We start from the raw sequence: 23,220 nt of genomic DNA, 5'->3' as shown, positions 1-23,220 counted from the left end.
TGGGGAACTCGACCGAAACAAAGTATAGGTTTTCATTATGTGAATAATTTTAAAATCTTAGCTCAAACGGCTGCAAATCCTGTTTTCCCAGCACGGGGACCTTGAGTTCTATAAGATAAAGCCATAAACATGTGTATCCGAGTCTTCTATCAAAAGTTACAGCTATTTATATGAAGTTGTACAAAAACGCTTTATTTCGCCAAGACAGTGCGTTTCTCACTGTTACATGCATTTGAATGGGGAACTTGACCGAAACAAAGTATAGGTTTTCATTATGTGTATAACTTGGAAATCTTAGCTCAAACAGCTGCAAATCCTGTTTTCCCAGCACGGGGACCTTGAGTTCTATAAGATAAAGCCATAAACATGTTTGTCTGAGTCTTCTATCAAAAGTTACAGCTATTTATATGAAGTTGTACAAAAACGCTTTATTTCGCCAAGACAGTGCGTTTGTCACTGTTACATGCATTTGAATGGGGAACTCGACCGAAACAAAGTATAGGTTTTCATTATGTGTATAACTTGAAAATCTTAGCTCAAACAGCTGCAAAACCTGTTTTCCCAGCACGGGGACCTTGAGTTCTATAAGATAAAGCCATAAACATGTGTATCCGAGTCTTCTATCAAAAGTTACAGCTATTTATATGAAGTTGTACAAAAACGCTTTATTTCGCCAAGACAGTGCGTTTCTCACTGTTACATGCATTTGAATGGGAAACTCGCCTGAAACAAAGTATAGGTTTTCATTATGTGTATAACTTGAAAATCTTAGCTCAAACAGCTGCAAAACCTGTTTTCCCAGCACGGAGACCATGAGTTCTATAAGATAAAGCCATAAACATGTTTGTCTGAGTCTTCTATCAAAAGTTACAGCTATTTATATGAAGTTGTACAAAAACGCTTTATTTCGCCAAGACACTGCGTTTGTCACTGTTACATGCATTTGAATGGGGAACTCGACCGAAACAAAGTATAGGTTTTCATTATGTGAATAACTTGAAAATCTTAGCTCAAACAGCTGCAAAACCTGTTTTCCCAGCACGGAGACCATGAGTTCTATAAGATAAAGCCATAAACATGTTTGTCTGAGTCTTCTATCAAAAGTTACAGCTATTTATATGAAGTTGTACAAAAACGGTTTATTTCGCCAAGACAGTGCGTTTCTGACTATTACATGCATTTGAATGGGGAACTTGACCGAAACAAAGTATAGGTTTTCATTATGTGTATAACTTGAAAATCTTAGCTCAAACAGCTGCAAATCCTGTTTTCCCAGCACGGGGACCTTGAATTCTATAAGATAAAGCCATAAACATGTTTGTCTGAGTCTTCTATCAAAAGTTACAGCGATTTATATGAAGTTGTACAAAAACGGTTTATTTCGCCAAGACAATGCGTTTCTCACTGTTACATGCATTTGAATGGGGAACTTGACCGAAACAAAGTATAGGTTTTCATTATGTGTATAACTTGAAAATCTTAGCTCAAACAGCTGCAAAACCTGTTTTCCCAGCACGGGGACCTTGAGTTCTATAAGATAAAGCCATAAACATGTTTGTCTGAGTCTTCTATCAAAAGTTACAGCTATTTATATGAAGTTGTTCAAAAACGCTTTATTTCCCCAAGACAGTGCGTTTCTCACTGTTACATGCATTTGAATGGGGAACTCGACCGAAACAAAGTATAGGTTTTCATTATGTGTATAACTTGAAAATCTTAGCTCAAACAGCTGCAAAACCTGTTTTCCCAGCACGGGGACCTTGAGTTCTATAAGATAAAGCCATAAACATGTGTATCCGAGTCTTCTATCAAAAGTTACAGCGATTTATATGAAGTTGTTCAAAAACGCTTTATTTCGCCAAGACAGTGCGTTTCTGACTATTACATGCATTTGAATGGGGAACTTGACCGAAACAAAGTATAGGTTTTCATTATGTGTATAACTTGGAAATCGTAGCTCAAACGGCTGCAAAACCTGTTTTCCCAGCACGGGGACCTTGAGTTCTATAAGATAAAGCCATAAACATGTGTATCCGAGTCTTCTATCAAAAGTTACAGCGATTTATATGAAGTTGTTCAAAAACGCTTTATTTCGCCAAGACAGTGCGTTTCTCACTGTTACATGCATTTGAATCGGGGACTCGACCGAAACAAAGTATAGGTTTTCATTATGTGTATAACTTGGAAATCTTAGCTCAAACAGCTGCAAAACCTGTTTTCCCAGCACGGGGACCTTGAGTTCTATAAGATAAAGCCATAAACATGTGTATCCGAGTCTTCTATCAAAAGTTACAGCTATTTATATGAAGTTGTACAAAAACGCTTTATTTCGCCAAGACAGTGCGTTTCTCACTGTTACATGCATTTGAATCGGGGACTCGACCGAAACAAAGTATAGGTTTTCATTATGTGTATAACTTGGAAATCTTAGCTCAAACAGCTGCAAAACCTGTTTTCCCAGCACGGGGACCTTGAGTTCTATAAGATAAAGCCATAAACATGTTTGTCCGAGTCTTCTATCAAAAGTTACAGCGATTTATATGAAGTTGTTCAAAAACGCTTTATTTCGCCAAGACAGTGCGTTTGTCACTGTTACATGCATTTGAATGGGGAACTTGACCGAAACAAAGTATAGGTTTTCATTATGTGTATAACTTGAAAATCTTAGCTCAAACAGCTGCAAATCCTGTTTTCCCAGCACGGGGATATTGAGTTCTATAAGATAAAGCCATAAACATGTGTATCCGAGTCTTCTATCAAAAGTTACAGCTATTTATATGAAGTTGTACAAAAACGCTTTATTTCGCCAAGACAGTGCGTTTCTGACTATTACATGCATTTGAATGGGGAACTTGACCGAAACAAAGTATAGGTTTTCATTATGTGTATAACTTGGAAATCGTAGCTCAAACGGCTGCAAAACCTGTTTTCCCAGCACGGGGACCTTGAGTTCTATAAGATAAAGCCATAAACATGTGTATCCGAGTCTTCTATCAAAAGTTACAGCTATTTATATGAAGTTGTACAAAAACGCTTTATTTCGCCAAGACAGTGCGTTTCTCACTGTTACATGCATTTGAATGGGAAACTCGCCTGAAACAAAGTATAGGTTTTCATTATGTGTATAACTTGAAAATCTTAGCTCAAACAGCTGCAAAACCTGTTTTCCCAGCACGGGGACCTTGAGTTCTATAAGATAAAGCCATAAACATGTGTATCCGAGTCTTCTATCAAAAGTTACAGCTATTTATATCAAGTTGTACAAAAACGCTTTATTTCGCCAAGACAGTGCGTTTGTCACTGTTACATGCATTTGAATGGGGAACTTGACCGAAACAAAGTATAGGTTTTCATTATGTGTATAACTTGGAAATCTTAGCTCAAACAGCTGCAAATCCTGTTTTCCCAGCACGGGGACCTTGAGTTCTATAAGATAAAGCCATAAACATGTGTATCCGAGTCTTCTATCAAAAGTTACAGCGATTTATATGAAGTTGTACAAAAACGCTTTATTTCGCCAAGACAGTGCGTTTCTGACTATTACATGCATTTGAATGGGGAACTTGACTGAAACAAAGTATAGGTTTTCATTATGTGTATAACTTGGACATCTTAGCTCAAACAGCTGCAAAACCTGTTTTCCCAGCACGGGGACCTTGAGTTCTATAAGATAAAGCCATAAACATGTGTATCCGAGTCTTCTATCAAAAGTTACAGCGATTTATATGAAGTTGTACAAAAACGCTTTATTTCGCCAAGACAGTGCGTTTCTGACTATTACATGCATTTGAATGGGGAACTTGACCGAAACAAAGTATAGGTTTTCATTATGTGTATAACTTGAAAATCTTAGCTCAAACAGCTGCAAAACCTGTTTTCCCAGCACGGGGACCTTGAGTTCTATAAGATAAAGCCATAAACATGTGTATCCGAGTCTTCTATCAAAAGTTACAGCTATTTATATCAAGTTGTACAAAAACGCTTTATTTCGCCAAGACAGTGCGTTTGTCACTGTTACATGCATTTGAATGGGGAACTTGACCGAAACAAAGTATAGGTTTTCATTATGTGTATAACTTGGAAATCTTAGCTCAAACAGCTGCAAATCCTGTTTTCCCAGCACGGGAACCTTGAGTTCTATAAGATAAAGCCATAAACATGTGTATCCGAGTCTTCTATCAAAAGTTACAGCGATTTATATCAAGTTGTACAAAAACGCTTTATTTCGCCAAGACAGTGCGTTTGTCACTGTTACATGCATTTGAATGGGGAACTCGACCGAAACAAAGTATAGGTTTTCATTATGTGTATAACTTGGACATCTTAGCTCAAACAGCTGCAAATCCTGTTTTCCCAGCACGGGGACCTTGAGTTCTATAAGATAAAGCCATAAACATGTTTGTCTGAGTCTTCTATCAAAAGTTACAGCTATTTATATGAAGTTGTACAAAAACGCTTTATTTCGCCAAGACAGTGCGTTTGTCACTGTTACATGCATTTGAATGGGGAACTCGACCGAAACAAAGTATAGGTTTTCATTATGTGAATAACTTGAAAATCTTAGCTCAAACAGCTGCAAAACCTGTTTTCCCAGCACGGAGACCATGAGTTCTATAAGATAAAGCCATAAACATGTTTGTCTGAGTCTTCTATCAAAAGTTACAGCTATTTATATGAAGTTGTACAAAAACGGTTTATTTCGCCAAGACAGTGCGTTTCTGACTATTACATGCATTTGAATGGGGAACTTGACCGAAACAAAGTATAGGTTTTCATTATGTGTATAACTTGAAAATCTTAGCTCAAACAGCTGCAAATCCTGTTTTCCCAGCACGGGGACCTTGAATTCTATAAGATAAAGCCATAAACATGTTTGTCTGAGTCTTCTATCAAAAGTTACAGCGATTTATATGAAGTTGTACAAAAACGGTTTATTTCGCCAAGACAATGCGTTTCTCACTGTTACATGCATTTGAATGGGGAACTTGACCGAAACAAAGTATAGGTTTTCATTATGTGTATAACTTGAAAATCTTAGCTCAAACAGCTGCAAAACCTGTTTTCCCAGCACGGGGACCTTGAGTTCTATAAGATAAAGCCATAAACATGTTTGTCTGAGTCTTCTATCAAAAGTTACAGCTATTTATATGAAGTTGTTCAAAAACGCTTTATTTCCCCAAGACAGTGCGTTTCTCACTGTTACATGCATTTGAATGGGGAACTCGACCGAAACAAAGTATAGGTTTTCATTATGTGTATAACTTGAAAATCTTAGCTCAAACAGCTGCAAAACCTGTTTTCCCAGCACGGGGACCTTGAGTTCTATAAGATAAAGCCATAAACATGTGTATCCGAGTCTTCTATCAAAAGTTACAGCGATTTATATGAAGTTGTTCAAAAACGCTTTATTTCGCCAAGACAGTGCGTTTCTGACTATTACATGCATTTGAATGGGGAACTTGACCGAAACAAAGTATAGGTTTTCATTATGTGTATAACTTGGAAATCGTAGCTCAAACGGCTGCAAAACCTGTTTTCCCAGCACGGGGACCTTGAGTTCTATAAGATAAAGCCATAAACATGTGTATCCGAGTCTTCTATCAAAAGTTACAGCTATTTATATGAAGTTGTACAAAAACGCTTTATTTCGCCAAGACAGTGCGTTTCTCACTGTTACATGCATTTGAATCGGGGACTCGACCGAAACAAAGTATAGGTTTTCATTATGTGTATAACTTGGAAATCTTAGCTCAAACAGCTGCAAAACCTGTTTTCCCAGCACGGGGACCTTGAGTTCTATAAGATAAAGCCATAAACATGTGTATCCGAGTCTTCTATCAAAAGTTACAGCGATTTATATGAAGTTGTTCAAAAACGCTTTATTTCGCCAAGACAGTGCGTTTCTCACTGTTACATGCATTTGAATCGGGGACTCGACCGAAACAAAGTATAGGTTTTCATTATGTGTATAACTTGGAAATCTTAGCTCAAACAGCTGCAAAACCTGTTTTCCCAGCACGGGGACCTTGAGTTCTATAAGATAAAGCCATAAACATGTGTATCCGAGTCTTCTATCAAAAGTTACAGCTATTTATATGAAGTTGTACAAAAACGCTTTATTTCGCCAAGACAGTGCGTTTCTCACTGTTACATGCATTTGAATCGGGGACTCGACCGAAACAAAGTATAGGTTTTCATTATGTGTATAACTTGGAAATCTTAGCTCAAACAGCTGCAAAACCTGTTTTCCCAGCACGGGGACCTTGAGTTCTATAAGATAAAGCCATAAACATGTTTGTCCGAGTCTTCTATCAAAAGTTACAGCGATTTATATGAAGTTGTTCAAAAACGCTTTATTTCGCCAAGACAGTGCGTTTGTCACTGTTACATGCATTTGAATGGGGAACTTGACCGAAACAAAGTATAGGTTTTCATTATGTGTATAACTTGAAAATCTTAGCTCAAACAGCTGCAAATCCTGTTTTCCCAGCACGGGGATATTGAGTTCTATAAGATAAAGCCATAAACATGTGTATCCGAGTCTTCTATCAAAAGTTACAGCTATTTATATGAAGTTGTACAAAAACGCTTTATTTCGCCAAGACAGTGCGTTTCTGACTATTACATGCATTTGAATGGGGAACTTGACCGAAACAAAGTATAGGTTTTCATTATGTGTATAACTTGGAAATCGTAGCTCAAACGGCTGCAAAACCTGTTTTCCCAGCACGGGGACCTTGAGTTCTATAAGATAAAGCCATAAACATGTGTATCCGAGTCTTCTATCAAAAGTTACAGCTATTTATATGAAGTTGTACAAAAACGCTTTATTTCGCCAAGACAGTGCGTTTCTCACTGTTACATGCATTTGAATGGGAAACTCGCCTGAAACAAAGTATAGGTTTTCATTATGTGTATAACTTGAAAATCTTAGCTCAAACAGCTGCAAAACCTGTTTTCCCAGCACGGAGACCATGAGTTCTATAAGATAAAGCCATAAACATGTTTGTCTGAGTCTTCTATCAAAAGTTACAGCTATTTATATGAAGTTGTACAAAAACGCTTTATTTCGCCAAGACAGTGCGTTTGTCACTGTTACATGCATTTGAATGGGGAACTCGACCGAAACAAAGTATAGGTTTTCATTATGTGAATAACTTGAAAATCTTAGCTCAAACAGCTGCAAAACCTGTTTTCCCAGCACGGAGACCATGAGTTCTATAAGATAAAGCCATAAACATGTTTGTCTGAGTCTTCTATCAAAAGTTACAGCTATTTATATGAAGTTGTACAAAAACGGTTTATTTCGCCAAGACAGTGCGTTTCTGACTATTACATGCATTTGAATGGGGAACTTGACCGAAACAAAGTATAGGTTTTCATTATGTGTATAACTTGAAAATCTTAGCTCAAACAGCTGCAAATCCTGTTTTCCCAGCACGGGGACCTTGAATTCTATAAGATAAAGCCATAAACATGTTTGTCTGAGTCTTCTATCAAAAGTTACAGCGATTTATATGAAGTTGTACAAAAACGGTTTATTTCGCCAAGACAATGCGTTTCTCACTGTTACATGCATTTGAATGGGGAACTTGACCGAAACAAAGTATAGGTTTTCATTATGTGTATAACTTGAAAATCTTAGCTCAAACAGCTGCAAAACCTGTTTTCCCAGCACGGGGACCTTGAGTTCTATAAGATAAAGCCATAAACATGTTTGTCTGAGTCTTCTATCAAAAGTTACAGCTATTTATATGAAGTTGTTCAAAAACGCTTTATTTCCCCAAGACAGTGCGTTTCTCACTGTTACATGCATTTGAATGGGGAACTCGACCGAAACAAAGTATAGGTTTTCATTATGTGTATAACTTGAAAATCTTAGCTCAAACAGCTGCAAAACCTGTTTTCCCAGCACGGGGACCTTGAGTTCTATAAGATAAAGCCATAAACATGTGTATCCGAGTCTTCTATCAAAAGTTACAGCGATTTATATGAAGTTGTTCAAAAACGCTTTATTTCGCCAAGACAGTGCGTTTCTGACTATTACATGCATTTGAATGGGGAACTTGACCGAAACAAAGTATAGGTTTTCATTATGTGTATAACTTGGAAATCGTAGCTCAAACGGCTGCAAAACCTGTTTTCCCAGCACGGGGACCTTGAGTTCTATAAGATAAAGCCATAAACATGTGTATCCGAGTCTTCTATCAAAAGTTACAGCTATTTATATGAAGTTGTACAAAAACGCTTTATTTCGCCAAGACAGTGCGTTTCTCACTGTTACATGCATTTGAATCGGGGACTCGATCGAAACAAAGTATAGGTTTTCATTATGTGTATAACTTGGAAATCTTAGCTCAAACAGCTGCAAAACCTGTTTTCCCAGCACGGGGACCTTGAGTTCTATAAGATAAAGCCATAAACATGTTTGTCCGAGTCTTCTATCAAAAGTTACAGCGATTTATATGAAGTTGTTCAAAAACGCTTTATTTCGCCAAGACAGTGCGTTTGTCACTGTTACATGCATTTGAATGGGGAACTTGACCGAAACAAAGTATAGGTTTTCATTATGTGTATAACTTGGAAATCGTAGCTCAAACGGCTGCAAAACCTGTTTTCCCAGCACGGAGACCTTGAGTTCTATAAGATAAAGCCATAAACATGTGTATCCGAGTCTTCTATCAAAAGTTACAGCGATTTATATGAAGTTGTTCAAAAACGCTTTATTTCGCCAAGACAGTGCGTTTCTCACTGTTACATGCATTTGAATGGGAAACTCGCCTGAAACAAAGTATAGGTTTTCATTATGTGTATAACTTGAAAATCTTAGCTCAAACAGCTGCAAAACCTGTTTTCCCAGCACGGAGACCATGAGTTCTATAAGATAAAGCCATAAACATGTTTGTCTGAGTCTTCTATCAAAAGTTACAGCTATTTATATGAAGTTGTACAAAAACGCTTTATTTCGCCAAGACAGTGCGTTTGTCACTGTTACATGCATTTGAATGGGGAACTCGACCGAAACAAAGTATAGGTTTTCATTATGTGAATAACTTGAAAATCTTAGCTCAAACAGCTGCAAAACCTGTTTTCCCAGCACGGAGACCATGAGTTCTATAAGATAAAGCCATAAACATGTTTGTCTGAGTCTTCTATCAAAAGTTACAGCTATTTATATGAAGTTGTACAAAAACGCTTTATTTCGCCAAGACAGTGCGTTTGTCACTGTTACATGCATTTGAATGGGGAACTCGACCGAAACAAAGTATAGGTTTTCATTATGTGAATAACTTGAAAATCTTAGCTCAAACAGCTGCAAAACCTGTTTTCCCAGCACGGAGACCATGAGTTCTATAAGATAAAGCCATAAACATGTTTGTCTGAGTCTTCTATCAAAAGTTACAGCTATTTATATGAAGTTGTACAAAAACGGTTTATTTCGCCAAGACAGTGCGTTTCTGACTATTACATGCATTTGAATGGGGAACTTGACCGAAACAAAGTATAGGTTTTCATTATGTGTATAACTTGAAAATCTTAGCTCAAACAGCTGCAAATCCTGTTTTCCCAGCACGGGGACCTTGAATTCTATAAGATAAAGCCATAAACATGTTTGTCTGAGTCTTCTATCAAAAGTTACAGCGATTTATATGAAGTTGTACAAAAACGGTTTATTTCGCCAAGACAATGCGTTTCTCACTGTTACATGCATTTGAATGGGGAACTTGACCGAAACAAAGTATAGGTTTTCATTATGTGTATAACTTGAAAATCTTAGCTCAAACAGCTGCAAAACCTGTTTTCCCAGCACGGGGACCTTGAGTTCTATAAGATAAAGCCATAAACATGTTTGTCTGAGTCTTCTATCAAAAGTTACAGCGATTTATATGAAGTTGTTCAAAAACGCTTTATTTCCCCAAGACAGTGCGTTTCTCACTGTTACATGCATTTGAATGGGGAACTCGACCGAAACAAAGTATAGGTTTTCATTATGTGTATAACTTGAAAATCTTAGCTCAAACAGCTGCAAAACCTGTTTTCCCAGCACGGGGACCTTGAGTTCTATAAGATAAAGCCATAAACATGTGTATCCGAGTCTTCTATCAAAAGTTACAGCGATTTATATGAAGTTGTTCAAAAACGCTTTATTTCGCCAAGACAGTGCGTTTCTGACTATTACATGCATTTGAATGGGGAACTTGACCGAAACAAAGTATAGGTTTTCATTATGTGTATAACTTGGAAATCGTAGCTCAAACGGCTGCAAAACCTGTTTTCCCAGCACGGGGACCTTGAGTTCTATAAGATAAAGCCATAAACATGTGTATCCGAGTCTTCTATCAAAAGTTACAGCGATTTATATGAAGTTGTTCAAAAACGCTTTATTTCGCCAAGACAGTGCGTTTCTCACTGTTACATGCATTTGAATCGGGGACTCGACCGAAACAAAGTATAGGTTTTCATTATGTGTATAACTTGGAAATCTTAGCTCAAACAGCTGCAAAACCTGTTTTCCCAGCACGGGGACCTTGAGTTCTATAAGATAAAGCCATAAACATGTGTATCCGAGTCTTCTATCAAAAGTTACAGCTATTTATATGAAGTTGTACAAAAACGCTTTATTTCGCCAAGACAGTGCGTTTCTCACTGTTACATGCATTTGAATCGGGGACTCGACCGAAACAAAGTATAGGTTTTCATTATGTGTATAACTTGGAAATCTTAGCTCAAACAGCTGCAAAACCTGTTTTCCCAGCACGGGGACCTTGAGTTCTATAAGATAAAGCCATAAACATGTTTGTCCGAGTCTTCTATCAAAAGTTACAGCGATTTATATGAAGTTGTTCAAAAACGCTTTATTTCGCCAAGACAGTGCGTTTGTCACTGTTACATGCATTTGAATGGGGAACTTGACCGAAACAAAGTATAGGTTTTCATTATGTGTATAACTTGAAAATCTTAGCTCAAACAGCTGCAAATCCTGTTTTCCCAGCACGGGGATATTGAGTTCTATAAGATAAAGCCATAAACATGTGTATCCGAGTCTTCTATCAAAAGTTACAGCTATTTATATGAAGTTGTACAAAAACGCTTTATTTCGCCAAGACAGTGCGTTTCTGACTATTACATGCATTTGAATGGGGAACTTGACCGAAACAAAGTATAGGTTTTCATTATGTGTATAACTTGGAAATCGTAGCTCAAACGGCTGCAAAACCTGTTTTCCCAGCACGGAGACCTTGAGTTCTATAAGATAAAGCCATAAACATGTGTATCCGAGTCTTCTATCAAAAGTTACAGCGATTTATATGAAGTTGTTCAAAAACGCTTTATTTCGCCAAGACAGTGCGTTTCTCACTGTTACATGCATTTGAATCGGGGACTCGACCGAAACAAAGTATAGGTTTTCATTATGTGTATAACTTGAAAATCTTAGCTCAAACAGCTGCAAAACCTGTTTTCCCAGCACGGGGACCTTGAGTTCTATAAGATAAAGCCATAAACATGTGTATCTGAGTCTTCTATCAAAAGTTACAGCGATTTATATGAAGTTGTTCAAAAACGCTTTATTTCGCCAAGACAGTGCGTTTCTGACTATTACATGCATTTGAATGGGGAACTTGACCGAAACAAAGTATAGGTTTTCATTATGTGTATAACTTGGAAATCGTAGCTCAAACGGCTGCAAAACCTGTTTTCCCAGCACGGGGACCTTGAGTTCTATAAGATAAAGCCATAAACATGTGTATCCGAGTCTTCTATCAAAAGTTACAGCGATTTATATGAAGTTGTTCAAAAACGCTTTATTTCGCCAAGACAGTGCGTTTCTCACTGTTACATGCATTTGAATCGGGGACTCGACCGAAACAAAGTATAGGTTTTCATTATGTGTATAACTTGGAAATCTTAGCTCAAACAGCTGCAAAACCTGTTTTCCCAGTACGGGGACCTTGAGTTCTATAAGATAAAGCCATAAACATGTGTATCCGAGTCTTCTATCAAAAGTTACAGCTATTTATATGAAGTTGTACAAAAACGCTTTATTTCCCCAAGACAGTGCGTTTCTCACTGTTACATGCATTTGAATGGGGAACTCGACCGAAACAAAGTATAGGTTTTCATTATGTGAATAATTTTAAAATCTTAGCTCAAACGGCTGCAAATCCTGTTTTCCCAGCACGGGGACCTTGAGTTCTATAAGATAAAGCCATAAACATGTGTATCCGAGTCTTCTATCAAAAGTTACAGCTATTTATATGAAGTTGTACAAAAACGCTTTATTTCGCCAAGACAGTGCGTTTCTCACTGTTACATGCATTTGAATGGGGAACTCGACCGAAACAAAGTATAGGTTTTCATTATGTGTATAACTTGAAAATCTTAGCTCAAACAGCTGCAAAACCTGTTTTCCCAGCACGAAGACCTTGAGTTCTATAAGATAAAGCCATAAACATGTGTATCCGAGTCTTCTATCAAAAGTTACAGCTATTTATATGAAGTTGTTCAAAAACGCTTTATTTCCCCAAGACAGTGCGTTTCTCACTGTTACATGCATTTGAATGGGGAACTCGACCGAAACAAAGTATAGGTTTTCATTATGTGTATAACTTGAAAATCTTAGCTCAAACAGCTGCAAAACCTGTTTTCCCAGCACGGGGACCTTGAGTTCTATAAGATAAAGCCATAAACATGTTTGTCTGAGTCTTCTATCAAAAGTTACAGCTATTTATATGAAGTTGTTCAAAAACGCTTTATTTCCCCAAGACAGTGCGTTTCTCACTGTTACATGCATTTGAATGGGGAACTCGACCGAAACAAAGTATAGGTTTTCATTATGTGTATAACTTGAAAATCTTAGCTCAAACAGCTGCAAATCCTGTTTTCCCAGCACGGGGATATTGAGTTCTATAAGATAAAGCCATAAACATGTGTATCCGAGTCTTCTATCAAAAGTTACAGCTATTTATATGAAGTTGTACAAAAACGCTTTATTTCGCCAAGACAGTGCGTTTCTCACTGTTACATGCATTTGAATCGGGGACTCGACCGAAACAAAGTATAGGTTTTCATTATGTGTATAACTTGGAAATCTTAGCTCAAACAGCTGCAAAACCTGTTTTCCCAGTACGGGGACCTTGAGTTCTATAAGATAAAGCCATAAACATGTGTATCCGAGTCTTCTATCAAAAGTTACAGCTATTTATATGAAGTTGTACAAAAACGCTTTATTTCCCCAAGACAGTGCGTTTCTCACTGTTACATGCATTTGAATGGGGAACTCGACCGAAACAAAGTATAGGTTTTCATTATGTGAATAATTTTAAAATCTTAGCTCAAACGGCTGCAAATCCTGTTTTCCCAGCACGGGGACCTTGAGTTCTATAAGATAAAGCCATAAACATGTGTATCCGAGTCTTCTATCAAAAGTTACAGCTATTTATATGAAGTTGTACAAAAACGCTTTATTTCGCCAAGACAGTGCGTTTGTCACTGTTACATGCATTTGAATGGGGAACTTGACCGAAAACAAAGTATAGGTTTTCATTATGTGTATAACTTGAAAATCTTAGCTCAAACAGCTGCAAATCCTGTTTGCCCAGCACGGGGATATTGAGTTCTATAAGATAAAGCCATAAACATGTGTATCCGAGTCTTCTATCAAAAGTTACAGCTATTTATATGAAGTTGTACAAAAACGCTTTATTTCCCCAAGACAGTGCGTTTCTCACTGTTACATGCATTTGAATGGGGAACTCGACCGAAACAAAGTATAGGTTTTCATTATGTGAATAATTTTAAAATCTTAGCTCAAACGGCTGCAAATCCTGTTTTCCCAGCACGGGGACCTTGAGTTCTATAAGATAAAGCCATAAACATGTGTATCCGAGTCTTCTATCAAAAGTTACAGCTATTTATATGAAGTTGTACAAAAACGCTTTATTTCGCCAAGACAGTGCGTTTGTCACTGTTACATGCATTTGAATGGGGAACTTGACCGAAACAAAGTATAGGTTTTCATTATGTGTATAACTTGAAAATCTTAGCTCAAACAGCTGCAAATCCTGTTTGCCCAGCACGGGGATATTGAGTTCTATAAGATAAAGCCATAAACATGTGTATCCGAGTCTTCTATCAAAAGTTACAGCTATTTATATGAAGTTGTACAAAAACGATTTATTTCGCCAAGACAGTGCGTTTCTGACTATTACATGCATTTGAATGGGGAACTTGACCGAAACAAAGTATAGGTTTTCATTATGTGTATAACTTGGAAATCTTAGCTCAAACAGCTGCAAAACCTGTTTTCCCAGCACGGGGACCTTGAATTCTATAAGATAAAGCCATAAACATGTTTGTCCGAGTCTTCTATCAAAAGTTACAGCGATTTATATGAAGTTGTTCAAAAACGCTTTATTTCGCCAAGACAGTGCGTTTCTCACTGTTACATGCATTTGAATCGGGGACTCGACCGAAACAAAGTATAGGTTTTCATTATGTGTATAACTTGGAAATCTTAGCTCAAACAGCTGCAAAACCTGTTTTCCCAGTACGGGGACCTTGAGTTCTATAAGATAAAGCCATAAACATGTGTATCCGAGTCTTCTATCAAAAGTTACAGCTATTTATATGAAGTTGTACAAAAACGCTTTATTTCGCCAAGACAGTGCGTTTGTCACTGTTACATGCATTTGAATGGGGAACTTGACCGAAACAAAGTATAGGTTTTCATTATGTGTATAACTTGAAAATCTTAGCTCAAACAGCTGCAAATCCTGTTTTCCCAGCACGGGGACCTTGAGTTCTATAAGATAAAGCCATAAACATGTTTGTCTGAGTCTTCTATCAAAACTTACAGCTATTTATATGAAGTTGTACAAAAACGCTTTATTTCGCCAAGACAGTGCGTTTGTCACTGTTACATGCATTTGAATGGGGAACTCGACCGAAACAAAGTATAGGTTTTCATTATGTGTATAACTTGAAAATCTTAGCTCAAACAGCTGCAAAACCTGTTTTCCCAGCACGAAGACCTTGAGTTCTATAAGATAAAGCCATAAACATGTGTATCCGAGTCTTCTATCAAAAGTTACAGCTATTTATATGAAGTTGTTCAAAAACGCTTTATTTCCCCAAGACAGTGCGTTTCTCACTGTTACATGCATTTGAATGGGGAACTCGACCGAAACAAAGTATAGGTTTTCATTATGTGAATAATTTTAAAATCTTAGCTCAAACGGCTGCAAATCCTGTTTTCCCAGCACGGGGACCTTGAGTTCTATAAGATAAAGCCATAAACATGTGTATCCGAGTCTTCTATCAAAAGTTACAGCGATTTATATGAAGTTGTTCAAAAACGCTTTATTTCGCCAAGACAGTGCGTTTCTCACTGTTACATGCATTTGAATCGGGGACTCGACCGAAACAAAGTATAGGTTTTCATTATGTGTATAACTTGGAAATCTTAGCTCAAACAGCTGCAAAACCTGTTTTCCCAGTACGGGGACCTTGAGTTCTATAAGATAAAGCCATAAACATGTGTATCCGAGTCTTCTATCAAAAGTTACAGCTATTTATATGAAGTTGTACAAAAACGCTTTATTTCGCCAAGACAGTGCGTTTGTCACTGTTACATGCATTTGAATGGGGAACTTGACCGAAACAAAGTATAGGTTTTCATTATGTGTATAACTTGAAAATCTTAGCTCAAACAGCTGCAAATCCTGTTTTCCCAGCACGGGGATATTGAGTTCTATAAGATAAAGCCATAAACATGTGTATCCGAGTCTTCTATCAAAAGTTACAGCTATTTATATGAAGTTGTACAAAAACGCTTTATTTCGCCAAGACAGTGCGTTTCTGACTATTACATGCATTTGAATGGGGAACTTGACCGAAACAAAGTATAGGTTTTCATTATGTGTATAACTTGAAAATCTTAGCTCAAACAGCTGCAAATCCTGTTTTCCCAGCACGGGGACCTTGAGTTCTATAAGATAAAGCCATAAACATGTTTGTCTGAGTCTTCTATCAAAAGTTACAGCTATTTATATGAAGTTGTACAAAAACGCTTTATTTCGCCAAGACAGTGCGTTTGTCACTGTTACATGCATTTGAATGGGGAACTTGACCGAAACAAAGTATAGGTTTTCATTATGTGTATAACTTGAAAATCTTAGCTCAAACAGCTGCAAATCCTGTTTGCCCAGCACGGGGACCTTGAGTTCTATAAGATAAAGCCATAAACATGTGTATCCGAGTCTTCTATCAAAAGTTACAGCTATTTATATGAAGTTGTACAAAAACGCTTTATTTCGCCAAGACAGTGCGTTTGTCACTGTTACATGCATTTGAATGGGGAACTTGACCGAAACAAAGTATAGGTTTTCATTATGTGTATAACTTGAAAATCTTAGCTCAAACAGCTGCAAATCCTGTTTTCCCAGCACGGGGATATTGAGTTCTATAAGATAAAGCCATAAACATGTGTATCCGAGTCTTCTATCAAAAGTTACAGCTATTTATATGAAGTTGTACAAAAACGCTTTATTTCGCCAAGACAGTGCGTTTCTGACTATTACATGCATTTGAATGGGGAACTTGACCGAAACAAAGTATAGGTTTTCATTATGTGTATAACTTGAAAATCTTAGCTCAAACAGCTGCAAATCCTGTTTTCCCAGCACGGGGACCTTGAGTTCTATAAGATAAAGCCATAAACATGTTTGTCTGAGTCTTCTATCAAAAGTTACAGCTATTTATATGAAGTTGTACAAAAACGCTTTATTTCGCCAAGACAGTGCGTTTCTGACTATTACATGCATTTGAATGGGGAACTTGACCGAAACAAAGTATAGGTTTTCATTATGTGTATAACTTGAAAATCTTAGCTCAAACAGCTGCAAAACCTGTTTTCCCAGCACGGGGACCTTGAGTTCTATAAGATAAAGCCATAAACATGTGTATCCGAGTCTTCTATCAAAAGTTACAGCGATTTATATGAAGTTGTACAAAAACGCTTTATTTCGCCAAGACAGTGCGTTTGTCACTGTTACATGCATTTGAATGGGGAACTCGACCGAAACAAAGTATAGGTTTTCATTATGTGTATAACTTGGAAATCTTAGCTCAAACAGCTGCAAATCCTGTTTTCCCAGCACGGGGACCTTGAGTTCTATAAGATAAAGCCATAAACATGTTTGTCTGAGTCTTCTATCAAAAGTTACAGCTATTTATATGAAGTTGTACAAAAACGCTTTATTTCGCCAAGACAGTGCGTTTCTGACTATTACATGCATTTGAATGGGGAACTTGACCGAAACAAAGTATAGGTTTTCATTATGTGTATAACTTGAAAATCTTAGCTCAAACAGCTGCAAAACCTGTTTTCCCAGCACGGGGACCTTGAGTTCTATAAGATAAAGCCATAAACATGTGTATCCGAGTCTTCTATCAAAAGTTACAGCTATTTATATCAAGTTGTACAAAAACGCTTTATTTCGCCAAGACAGTGCGTTTGTCACTGTTACATGCATTTGAATGGGGAACTTGACCGAAACAAAGTATAGGTTTTCATTATGTGTATAACTTGGAAATCTTAGCTCAAACAGCTGCAAATCCTGTTTTCCCAGCACGGGGACCTTGAGTTCTATAAGATAAAGCCATAAACATGTGTATCCGAGTCTTCTATCAAAAGTTACAGCGATTTATATCAAGTTGTACAAAAACGCTTTATTTCGCCAAGACAGTGCGTTTGTCACTGTTACATGCATTTGAATGGGGAACTCGACCGAAACAAAGTATAGGTTTTCATTATGTGTATAACTTGGACATCTTAGCTCAAACAGCTGCAAATCCTGTTTTCCCAGCACGGGGACCTTGAGTTCTATAAGATAAAGCCATAAACATGTTTGTCTGAGTCTTCTATCAAAAGTTACAGCTATTTATATGAAGTTGTACAAAAACGCTTTCTTTCGCCAAGACAATGCGTTTCTCACTGTTACATGCATTTGAATGGGGAACTCGACCGAAACAAAGTATAGGTTTTCATTATGTGTATAACTTGGACATCTTAGCTCAAACAGCTGCAAATCCTGTTTTCCCAGCACGGGGATATTGAGTTCTATAAGATAAAGCCATAAACATGTTTGTCTGAGTCTTCTATCAAAAGTTACAGCTATTTATATGAAGTTGTACAAAAACGCTTTATTTCGCCAAGACAGTGCGTTTCTCACTGTTACATGCATTTGAATGGGGAACTCGACCGAAACAAAGTATAGGTTTTCATTATGTGTATAACTTGGACATCTTAGCTCAAACAGCTGCAAATCCTGTTTTCCCAGCACGGGGACCTTGAGTTCTATAAGATAAAGCCATAAACATGTGTATCCGAGTCTTCTATCAAAAGTTACAGCGATTTATATGAAGTTGTACAAAAACGCTTTATTTCGCCAAGACAGTGCGTTTCTGACTATTACATGCATTTGAATGGGGAACTTGACCGAAACAAAGTATAGGTTTTCATTATGTGTATAACTTGGACATCTTAGCTCAAACAGCTGCAAAACCTGTTTTCCCAGCACGGGGACCTTGAGTTCTATAAGATAAAGCCATAAACATGTGTATCCGAGTCTTCTATCAAAAGTTACAGCGATTTATATGAAGTTGTACAAAAACGCTTTATTTCGCCAAGACAGTGCGTTTCTGACTATTACATGCATTTGAATGGGGAACTTGACCGAAACAAAGTATAGGTTTTCATTATGTGTATAACTTGAAAATCTTAGCTCAAACAGCTGCAAAACCTGTTTTCCCAGCACGGGGACCTTGAGTTCTATAAGATAAAGCCATAAACATGTGTATCCGAGTCTTCTATCAAAAGTTACAGCTATTTATATCAAGTTGTACAAAAACGCTTTATTTCGCCAAGACAGTGCGTTTGTCACTGTTACATGCATTTGAATGGGGAACTTGACCGAAACAAAGTATAGGTTTTCATTATGTGTATAACTTGGAAATCTTAGCTCAAACAGCTGCAAATCCTGTTTTCCCAGCACGGGGACCTTGAGTTCTATAAGATAAAGCCATAAACATGTGTATCCGAGTCTTCTATCAAAAGTTACAGCGATTTATATCAAGTTGTACAAAAACGCTTTATTTCGCCAAGACAGTGCGTTTGTCACTGTTACATGCATTTGAATGGGGAACTCGACCGAAAAAAAGTATAGGTTTTCATTATGTGTATAACTTGGACATCTTAGCTCAAACAGCTGCAAATCCTGTTTTCCCAGCACGGGGACCTTGAGTTCTATAAGATAAAGCCATAAACATGTGTATCCGAGTCTTCTATCAAAAGTTACAGCGATTTATATGAAGTTGTACAAAAACGCTTTATTTCGCCAAGACAGTGCGTTTCTGACTATTACATGCATTTGAATGGGGAACTTGACCGAAACAAAGTATAGGTTTTCATTATGTGTATAACTTGGAAATCTTAGCTCAAACAGCTGCAAATCCTGTTTTCCCAGCACGGGGACCTTGAGTTCTATAAGATAAAGCCATAAACATGTTTGTCTGAGTCTTCTATCAAAAGTTACAGCTATTTATATGAAGTTGTACAAAAACGCTTTATTTCGCCAAGACAGTGCGTTTCTGACTATTACATGCATTTGAATGGGGAACTTGACCGAAACAAAGTATAGGTTTTCATTATGTGTATAACTTGAAAATCTTAGCTCAAACAGCTGCAAAACCTGTTTTCCCAGCACGGGGACCTTGAGTTCTATAAGATAAAGCCATAAACATGTGTATCCGAGTCTTCTATCAAAAGTTACAGCGATTTATATGAAGTTGTACAAAAACGCTTTATTTCGCCAAGACAGTGCGTTTGTCACTGTTACATGCATTTGAATGGGGAACTCGACCGAAACAAAGTATAGGTTTTCATTATGTGTATAACTTGGAAATCTTAGCTCAAACAGCTGCAAATCCTGTTTTCCCAGCACGGGGACCTTGAGTTCTATAAGATAAAGCCATAAACATGTGTATCCGAGTCTTCTATCAAAAGTTACAGCGATTTATATGAAGTTGTACAAAAACGCTTTATTTCGCCAAGACAGTGCGTTTCTGACTATTACATGCATTTGAATGGGGAACTTGACCGAAACAAAGTATAGGTTTTCATTATGTGTATAACTTGGACATCTTTGCTCAAACAGCTGCAAAACCTGTTTTCCCAGCACGGGGACCTTGAGTTCTATAAGATAAAGCCATAAACATGTGTATCCGAGTCTTCTATCAAAAGTTACAGCGATTTATATGAAGTTGTACAAAAACGCTTTATTTCGCCAAGACAGTGCGTTTCTGACTATTACATGCATTTGAATGGGGAACTTGACCGAAACAAAGTATAGGTTTTCATTATGTGTATAACTTGAAAATCTTAGCTCAAACAGCTGCAAAACCTGTTTTCCCAGCACGGGGACCTTGAGTTCTATAAGATAAAGCCATAAACATGTGTATCCGAGTCTTCTATCAAAAGTTACAGCTATTTATATCAAGTTGTACAAAAACGCTTTATTTCGCCAAGACAGTGCGTTTGTCACTGTTACATGCATTTGAATGGGGAACTTGACCGAAACAAAGTATAGGTTTTCATTATGTGTATAACTTGGAAATCTTAGCTCAAACAGCTGCAAATCCTGTTTTCCCAGCACGGGGACCTTGAGTTCTATAAGATAAAGCCATAAACATGTGTATCCGAGTCTTCTATCAAAAGTTACAGCGATTTATATCAAGTTGTACAAAAACGCTTTATTTCGCCAAGACAGTGCGTTTGTCACTGTTACATGCATTTGAATGGGGAACTCGACCGAAAAAAAGTATAGGTTTTCATTATGTGTATAACTTGGACATCTTAGCTCAAACAGCTGCAAATCCTGTTTTCCCAGCACGGGGACCTTGAGTTCTATAAGATAAAGCCATAAACATGTGTATCCGAGTCTTCTATCAAAAGTTACAGCGATTTATATGAAGTTGTACAAAAACGCTTTATTTCGCCAAGACAGTGCGTTTCTGACTATTACATGCATTTGAATGGGGAACTTGACCGAAACAAAGTATAGGTTTTCATTATGTGTATAACTTGGAAATCTTAGCTCAAACAGCTGCAAATCCTGTTTTCCCAGCACGGGGACCTTGAGTTCTATAAGATAAAGCCATAAACATGTTTGTCTGAGTCTTCTATCAAAAGTTACAGCTATTTATATGAAGTTGTACAAAAACGCTTTATTTCGCCAAGACAGTGCGTTTCTGACTATTACATGCATTTGAATGGGGAACTTGACCGAAACAAAGTATAGGTTTTCATTATGTGTATAACTTGAAAATCTTAGCTCAAACAGCTGCAAAACCTGTTTTCCCAGCACGGGGACCTTGAGTTCTATAAGATAAAGCCATAAACATGTGTATCCGAGTCTTCTATCAAAAGTTACAGCGATTTATATGAAGTTGTACAAAAACGCTTTATTTCGCCAAGACAGTGCGTTTGTCACTGTTACATGCATTTGAATGGGGAACTCGACCGAAACAAAGTATAGGTTTTCATTATGTGTATAACTTGGAAATCTTAGCTCAAACAGCTGCAAATCCTGTTTTCCCAGCACGGGGACCTTGAGTTCTATAAGATAAAGCCATAAACATGTTTGTCTGAGTCTTCTATCAAAAGTTACAGCTATTTATATGAAGTTGTACAAAAACGCTTTATTTCGCCAAGACAGTGCGTTTCTGACTATTACATGCATTTGAATGGGGAACTTGACCGAAACAAAGTATAGGTTTTCATTATGTGTATAACTTGAAAATCTTAGCTCAAACAGCTGCAAAACCTGTTTTCCCAGCACGGGGACCTTGAGTTCTATAAGATAAAGCCATAAACATGTGTATCCGAGTCTTCTATCAAAAGTTACAGCTATTTATATCAAGTTGTACAAAAACGCTTTATTTCGCCAAGACAGTGCGTTTGTCACTGTTACATGCATTTGAATGGGGAACTTGACCGAAACAAAGTATAGGTTTTCATTATGTGTATAACTTGGAAATCTTAGCTCAAACAGCTGCAAATCCTGTTTGCCCAGCACGGGGACCTTGAGTTCTATAAGATAAAGCCATAAACATGTGTATCCGAGTCTTCTATCAAAAGTTACAGCGATTTATATGAAGTTGTACAAAAACGCTTTATTTCGCCAAGACAGTGCGTTTCTGACTATTACATGCATTTGAATGGGGAACTTGACTGAAACAAAGTATAGGTTTTCATTATGTGTATAACTTGGACATCTTAGCTCAAACAGCTGCAAAACCTGTTTTCCCAGCACGGGGACCTTGAGTTCTATAAGATAAAGCCATAAACATGTGTATCCGAGTCTTCTATCAAAAGTTACAGCGATTTATATGAAGTTGTACAAAAACGCTTTATTTCGCCAAGACAGTGCGTTTCTGACTATTACATGCATTTGAATGGGGAACTTGACCGAAACAAAGTATAGGTTTTCATTATGTGTATAACTTGAAAATCTTAGCTCAAACAGCTGCAAAACCTGTTTTCCCAGCACGGGGACCTTGAGTTCTATAAGATAAAGCCATAAACATGTGTATCCGAGTCTTCTATCAAAAGTTACAGCTATTTATATCAAGTTGTACAAAAACGCTTTATTTCGCCAAGACAGTGCGTTTGTCACTGTTACATGCATTTGAATGGGGAACTTGACCGAAACAAAGTATAGGTTTTCATTATGTGTATAACTTGGAAATCTTAGCTCAAACAGCTGCAAATCCTGTTTTCCCAGCACGGGAACCTTGAGTTCTATAAGATAAAGCCATAAACATGTGTATCCGAGTCTTCTATCAAAAGTTACAGCGATTTATATCAAGTTGTACAAAAACGCTTTATTTCGCCAAGACAGTGCGTTTGTCACTGTTACATGCATTTGAATGGGGAACTCGACCGAAACAAAGTATAGGTTTTCATTATGTGTATAACTTGGACATCTTAGCTCAAACAGCTGCAAATCCTGTTTTCCCAGCACGGGGACCTTGAGTTCTATAAGATAAAGCCATAAACATGTTTGTCTGAGTCTTCTATCAAAAGTTACAGCTATTTATATGAAGTTGTACAAAAACGCTTTCTTTCGCCAAGACAATGCGTTTCTCACTGTTACATGC

Source organism: Diplotaxodon limnothrissa, linkage group LG9, assembly GCF_057381915.1.
Source record: "Diplotaxodon limnothrissa isolate DT_005_m linkage group LG9, D_limnothrissa_male_GT1.1, whole genome shotgun sequence".
Taxonomy (NCBI): Eukaryota; Metazoa; Chordata; class Actinopteri; order Cichliformes; family Cichlidae; genus Diplotaxodon; species Diplotaxodon limnothrissa.
This window is presented reverse-complemented; position numbering follows the sequence as displayed.